At 37.8% G+C, this 7,324-nt stretch overlaps 1 pseudogene; it reads left to right on the top strand.

Moving 5' to 3' along the window:
* Positions 1–2,296: 2,296 nt before the first annotated feature.
* On the top strand, positions 2,297–3,242 carry LOC117062928 (annotated as a pseudogene).
* The last annotated feature ends 4,082 nt before the right edge of the window (positions 3,243–7,324 follow it).

Raw genomic sequence — 7,324 nt, 5'->3', positions numbered from 1 at the left:
GTCTGGAACTCCTGACCGCAGGTGATCCACCTGCCTCAGCCTCCCAAATAGCTGGGATTATAAGCATGAGCCACCGCGCCCGGCCTCCTTTTAAGTTTCTATTTGGGACCGCTCCAGAAAATGAAAGCCCTGACTCCAGCTCAGCTGGGTGAATGTCCATATAGGACAGGAAAACTAATAGTTCTGTGATTTATAGCTTGGTCAGGTTGTACTCACCTGTTCTTTCCTTCACAAGTGAGTGCAACCTGACCAAACTACAAGTGAATACTTACATACACGCTTCCTCCTGCCTCCTTCTTTTCTTCTGCTTCACTTTCTGCTCTTACAAGGACACTTTGAATGCCTCAGCTAGAAAGCAGAAAGCAAAATGTGGCGAGGGGAACTATTTGGGCACAAAAATTTGTATTTATTTATAATCATTTTCTCAAAAATGTGGGCAGAAAGTGTGAGAAGAAAATACATGAAGAGAAATATATGAGGCATTGAAAATATGAATCTATTCTAATGTCACTTCGCTGTAGGTCAATGATTCCTCAACTTTTTTAGGGTTGGCACATTATCATCTATATGTGCTATTAGAAACAGAGAAAATAAGGATGAGAAAAATAATTGCAAGTGAATGATAGTCCTTTTCTCTCCCTCTCATTTAAGAATGTCATGATGTTTTCAAAATTAAATTCAATTAAAATCAATTTGTTTTAATAACTCCAATGGGAAACTGATGTTGCAAGACCATCACCTCTCTATACTGAAATGTAAAAACTTAGATATTTCAAAGGAGCAGTGTTTGTGATTAAGGCATCATGAGGTTAGCACTTACCAGGTCACCTTTATCCACAGAAGAAGCAGACAGGCATCTGTATATATGAGACATTGCTACACTGAGGAAGGAGCTTCCCCTCAAAGCCCGTCTCCTTCTCTCTTTTTACCTCTGTCTCTAATGCCTAAAACTCCATTACTAAAGGCTAATTCCTTTAGAAAGTCAATATTGTTTGGTACCAGCCTTTATCAAAATCAAAGATACAAACCACTGTAAGATGCACCACTATTTTATACGCCGCTAAGAAAGAAAAACCAAGGCCTAGTATAATAAGACATCATCAATTATAAGAAACATCCCAATTTCAGAGATACTAAAATGTGAAAAACCTGTGTCTTGGGCTGTGTGATGAAGCAATGAAGAGCGTGGACCATGAAATCAAATACACCTGATGGACATCCTGCTTCTGCCATTTAATAAATGGGTTGCCTTGGGTGGGTTACGTCTCTGAATCCATACCACCTTCCTTGTGAAATGAAAGTACGAGTACACACCTGCCTGGTTAGCGAGAATGACCTATTACCTAATTCCTAGTTACCAAGAATGAGGTATTACAAAGTGTTTAGTGCAGAACCCAGCCATTAGTTAGGGTTCCAAAAGGAAAACTATTATTGCTATTAAGGAATTATCCTCTAAACCAATTACCACTGGGCAGAGTAGTACATTGAGTCCTTACTGCTCATGTTTCCTTACTTTCAGGAGGTTTTAAAATAAAACAGATCTCCATCGGTCCAGGTATTTCGCAAGAGATTTGTTTGTAGGGAAGGAGATAATACCAAAATTGGGAAACTGTGTGTGGAGGAAAGGCCTGGGGGCTAGAGTAGAGCTAGCTCTAGAAGAAAAGGTCAGAGGATACCAAAACCAAATGTTACCACTGTGTCCTTCAAATTTTGCCCAGGATTGCTTCGGGTTTCAACTTGAATCAGATATCAAAAATGCACTCATAAGCTTGATACAATATGGTAACTGAAAGAAACCAATCACAAAATTGACATTGTATGACTCCATTTATATGAAATACACAGAGTAGGCAAATCCACAGAGACAGAAAGTAGATTAGAGGTTTCCAGAGGCTGAGGGCAGAAGGGAATAGGGAGTGGCTGCTAAGGAATATGTGCTTTTGGGGTGGATAAAAATATTCTAAAATTAGATTGCAATGATAGTTGTAAAATTCTTTGCATATCATTGAATTGCGTATTTTAAATGGATGAATTTTATGGTATGTGACTTATACCTCCATAAAAATGCTTTAAAAAGAGAACACATTCATGTGTTCTGTTATTTTAAAGTCTAGAACTAAAGTTTTTTCAAAAATTCCCTTTATTTTTTAAACAATAAAACACCTGTACACATAGAAAAATAAATATATCTGATTTATACTTGTCGATAAAACTCATAAAGTTTAGTTAAGCTTTTCATTTTACTTTCACCTATTACATGTAAAAATGGCCAATTTCTTTTTTTTTTTTTTTTGAGATGGAGTTTCGCTTTTGTCACCCAAGCTGGAGTGCAGTTGCATAATTTCGGTTCACTGCAACCTCTATAAAAATGGCCAATTTCAAACAGTCTCCAACCTTATGAGCCCCAGAGGGTTTAGTCACAAGGATTTGGCTTCTATGTATTGCGCAGTGGAGATGCAAAGGAGTTTCTTATATCCGGGGTGATATTCAAAATATTTTAAAACTGTTAAATAGTTGGACACTGACCAACCAGTATGGATGACAGCTGGAAGCCCCTTAATTGCTGGAGTTTAGAGGAATGGAGGATACAGGGGGAAAGCCAGGGAAGTTGAAGGGGGAGAGATTAGGGAGTGAGAGCACTTGGGAAGCTCCAGTGGGGGTACATTTAATAAGCGGCACAGGGCTTTCAAGCTTGGCGTTTGTTTGGTGGGGACTCACATGGGTTCAACATGCGTATTGAGAAGTGTTATTTCTGTTCGGGGTCCATCTACCCTGTCCACAGCATGATATTCATCCAGAATGATTGCAAGGTGTTCAGATTTTGTAACTCTAAATGTCATAAAAACTTTAAAAAGAAGCGCAATCCTCACAAAGTTTGGTGGACCAAAGCATTCTGGAAAGCAGCTGGAAAACAGCTTACAGTGGATAATTCATTTGAATTTGAAAAATATAGAAATGAACCTATCAAATACCAGTGAGAGCTATGGAATAAAACTATGGCTGCAATGAAGAGAGTTGAAGAGATCAAACAGAAACGCCAAGCTACATTTATAGTGAACAGATTAAAGAAAAATAAAGCACTACAGAAAGTTCAAAGAAGTCAAGCAAAACATCCATCTTATCCAAGCCCCTCTTGCAGGCAAAGAGAAGCAGTTGGAAGAGAAAATGGCACGGCAGTTACAAGAGGATGTGGACAGGGAAGATGCTTCTTAAAAATCTCTGTAACCATTTCTTTTATGTACATTTGAAAATGCCCTCTGCAGACTTGGAACTGCTAAATTATTAGTTTATTTTTTACACAAGTTCACTTAAATGAAAAGTGATTAAAATATATCTTTCCTAAATTGCCATCTACAAAACATCACATATTATGGACGTTTAATTGCATCTCAGTGTTAAATCTTCACTGATAGATGTACTTATGTAAATCATAAAAATTTTACTTATAACTATAGAAGTGAATTGTGGATATAAAATGGTTATGCCATTTGGATAATGGCACTAGACAGCATTTGTATAATAAGTAATGGCAAAAATTCATGGCCAGTGATGTATAAAATAAAATATTCTTTGCAGTAAAATATTCCCTTTATTAATGCTATGGAAGGGCGGGGATACAACAAGGAACTAACAATTTGTATGACAGTGTCAAATATTATTTTAATTTTAGTATTGCCTGTTTTGGTTTATTTGCATCTTAGAAGAGCATAATGACGTTGTTTGATGAAGCCTAAGTATGCTGGACTGTTTTGACCTGGTTTAACCCTTCTGATAGGTAGTTATGGATGTTGGGGATGAGAACTGAATAATCTTTGCCTGGAGTGACACTACACTCTAGAATTTCCACTTGGGAGAATACTCAGTTCTAACTTATGATTCCTGGTAGAACAAACTTTATTTTTGTAGCCTAGCAATGATCTAGAAGCAGAGGAATCCCAGCACCTTTTAAAAGTTATTATGTGGTTTTCTTTTTAAAAGCTCCTGTTTTTGGAAAGTAGAATTTATGAGTACAACATCTGTTCATTCTTTGCACATAAAACCATTTTAAAAGTTTTTTTTTTTTTTAAAGTGGCACAGGAGTTTTCACTATTTAAGCAGCTGGTTAGAGCTCTTCTGAGGCATATCTGTCCACTGTATCTCCTGTGTTCCATGAGAATGCACACCTGACTTTCCAAATGTGGTCTTAAAATCTTAGAAGTTCAGAGATTATCTATTTTACAGATGAAGAAACCAAGGTTGAGGAAAGGCGAGTGGCTTGCTCAAGATGCATGAATAATGAGAGTCAGAATGAGTTCCCACATCTCCAAATCTCAATCCAGGTCAGTTGAGGTGGACAAAACATCCTCATACCAAATTAACTTGCCCACTCATCATTTTTGTGCTACTTCCAAATCAGAGTTGCAATTTACTTTCTACTTGTGTTCATAGAAAAAGTGTATATATTCTTCATGAGAGCAAAAGACCTTGGGTATGGAAAACAAAAGGGGAGTGGGTCCAGACTTCTGGGTAATTATTTGTAACTCATATTAATGGAAAGCATGAGGGTGCACATGTAGCACATCTCAACAGAATCCATGCATCGTTGGAAAAGCAAATTCGAAGAGAATAAATCAAAGGCATTTAAAATAAAATATGCTGGCATGCAATCTTATTTTGTAACTTTTTTCTTCCTAGTTATCACAAAGAAAAGATCATGAAAGAAACAAAAAAAGAAGAAAAGGATTCTGTTCACCTTATAGCTTATTTAGAAAACTGCCAATAAAATGATGCAGGGGGACTTTTTGGGTGCTTCAGATTTGGTGTGTATTGAGGGAGAAATGAGAACATTCATTCATATTTTCATAATAACTACTGATATTTGAATGGCCATTTACAGTTTTAAGTGTTTTCCTAAGCACATGGTGGTAGAAGACTATTGGCATGGGAGATATTTTGCAGTATATTATTGCTAAGTAGAAATGCAGGCTACAAAAATAGTATGCACATTCAAGATGCTATTTTTGTTTAAAAAGAAGTGTGTTTGTGTGTGTGTGTGCATGCACACACCCATACATATAAAATAATTGAGAAGACATGTTGAAATACTATATGTTCTCCTTGATTGGTAAGATTATGGGTTCTTCTTTGGCATTTTTCTTAGTATTTTTCTGCTTTGTAAGTTGCTTGCATTGAACATGTATTACTTTCATCATTAGAAAAAAATTTAAAAGTGCTTTCATCTGCATTTTTCTTCACCGAACCTTTTAACAACCATGTGAGGTACAACACCTCACTTTATAGAAGATGCTATTGACGTTCAGAAGAACCGAGCGATCAGTTTGGCAAGTAGCAAGTATTAGAGCTTGGGTTTTCATCTAGGCCATCTAATTCTAAACCTTATGCTTTTTCCTCTACATTATGACACTCAATTCTCAGGGCTGTCTTATGCAGCAGCTCACTGCAGCATGTTCAGCGCTATCTTCACGTTACCCTTGCAATAGAGCATCATCCATTTATTTGTACCTGTTGATCATTTTGTAGAAACCAGTTTTCCAGTTAAAATGGTAGCTGTTCTGGATGTGGCACCAACGACTTGAAGCAATTAAGCTTCCACAACAAACTCCTATAGCTTTATTAATTTGAATAGCTAGTATTTCAAAGTGGTATACTATGTAATACTCTCAAATCTTAAAAGCTTCCTGGATGCTCTCTTGGACTCTGTCATCTTTCTCCATATCCAGTTTCTACTCCTATCAGTTTTTCAAGGTATGTGTTTTTCTGTGACCTTTTTCTTTTCTTTCATTTTTTAAAAAAATGTGACCTTTTTCTTAAAAGCTACTTCTTGCTTGCTAACAGGCCCTGTTCCACTGTGAAAAAGCAAAGAGAATCATGAGGGAAGTAGAGCAATGGAGCTAAATGTGACCACAAGCTCTGCTGGAAGCTCTGAAAATCTAATCCATTATCCCATTACTTCACAGATGAGCTCAGAAAGCTGCTGCTGTTGATTTTCTGGCCATGGAAAGAGTTCTCAGTCAAATGAAAGCCTCTGCCTTGGGATTTATTGAACACTTTTATTCTTTGACTTTTCACACAAATTTTGCAGCATCAGGTAAATATTCTGAATAATCAACAGTGTTTACAATAGAAAAATTAAGAGTTGAAGGCCTTATAACCATTTTGTGAGGTACATAGAGAAGTTCTGAGTGTGTTAGGCCATTCTTGCATTGCTATAAAGAAACACCTGAGACTGGACAATTTATAAAGAAAAGAGGTTTAATTGTTCACAGTTCTGCAGGCTGTACAGGAAGCATGGTGCTGGCATCCACTCGACTTCTAGAGAGGCCACAGGAAGCTTACAATCATGGTGGAAGGTGAAGGGGGAGTAGGCATGTCACATGGCCAGAGCAAGAGCAAAAGAAAGAGTAGGGGGGTGCTGCACACTTTTAAATGACCAGATATCTTGACAACCCACTCACTATCATGAAGACAGTACCAAGTCATGAGGAATTCACCCCCATGACCCAAATACCTCCCACCACGCCCCACCTCCAGCACTGGGAATTAGAATTCAACATGAGATTTGGGCAGGGACAAATATCCAAACTACGTCACTGAGTTAAGGCCAATCTTTTGGACATGTGTACCTTTGGCTGGTGAAACTCTACCTTTATCCTTTGGGGCTGAGCCGTGTTGTCCTGGGCCCCATGACAATGGTTTGTAGGTGTTTGTTCTTTCTTTCTGCTTTTTTAAAATAATGCATATTTCAGCCAGAGGAGAGGTTGCTGATTTTTAAGTAATGTGACCCAGATGTTCCTGAGCCTCAGCGGCAGCCCTGTCCTGGGCTCACAAACACCTTTAAGGGGGACTTAACACTTCAATTTGTTCTTGTACTTCTCAGCAAGAACAAATTCAACTCCCTCAATAAATTGATAAGAAATATAGATATTATTGTAGGTTTTGTGGAGAAAGGCATGAAAGGATTATATGGAGCACCACAGAGCACATTTTAATAAAAATTCCTGTTTAACATCTGGGGTCTCCGCAGAAAGTTCCCCTTAGCCACTTTTCCACCCTTCAATCTTGCCACACATAGGCTCCACGTTTTCCCTGGTTCTTCTGGATCTCATTCATTTTCCATTCACCCTGACTCCCCCCTGCCTACCTCCTACAATAAATGAATAAACAGGATTTTTCTAATGCAGAACAATTTGGTGAACTCTGTTAACCTTGCATCCTGATACCCACCACTCTGTTCAGCAAAGAACCTCCTTTGGAGGCAACTGGGTATTGTAAATTGCAGGTAATTTTTCTCTGTCACAAATAATTTTTTCCCTTGTCACAGTAG

Source organism: Trachypithecus francoisi, unplaced genomic scaffold (genome assembly GCF_009764315.1).
Source record: "Trachypithecus francoisi isolate TF-2019V2 unplaced genomic scaffold, Tfra_2.0 Lachesis_group17, whole genome shotgun sequence".
NCBI lineage: Eukaryota > Metazoa > Chordata > Mammalia > Primates > Cercopithecidae > Trachypithecus > Trachypithecus francoisi.
This window is presented reverse-complemented; position numbering and strand designations above follow the sequence as displayed.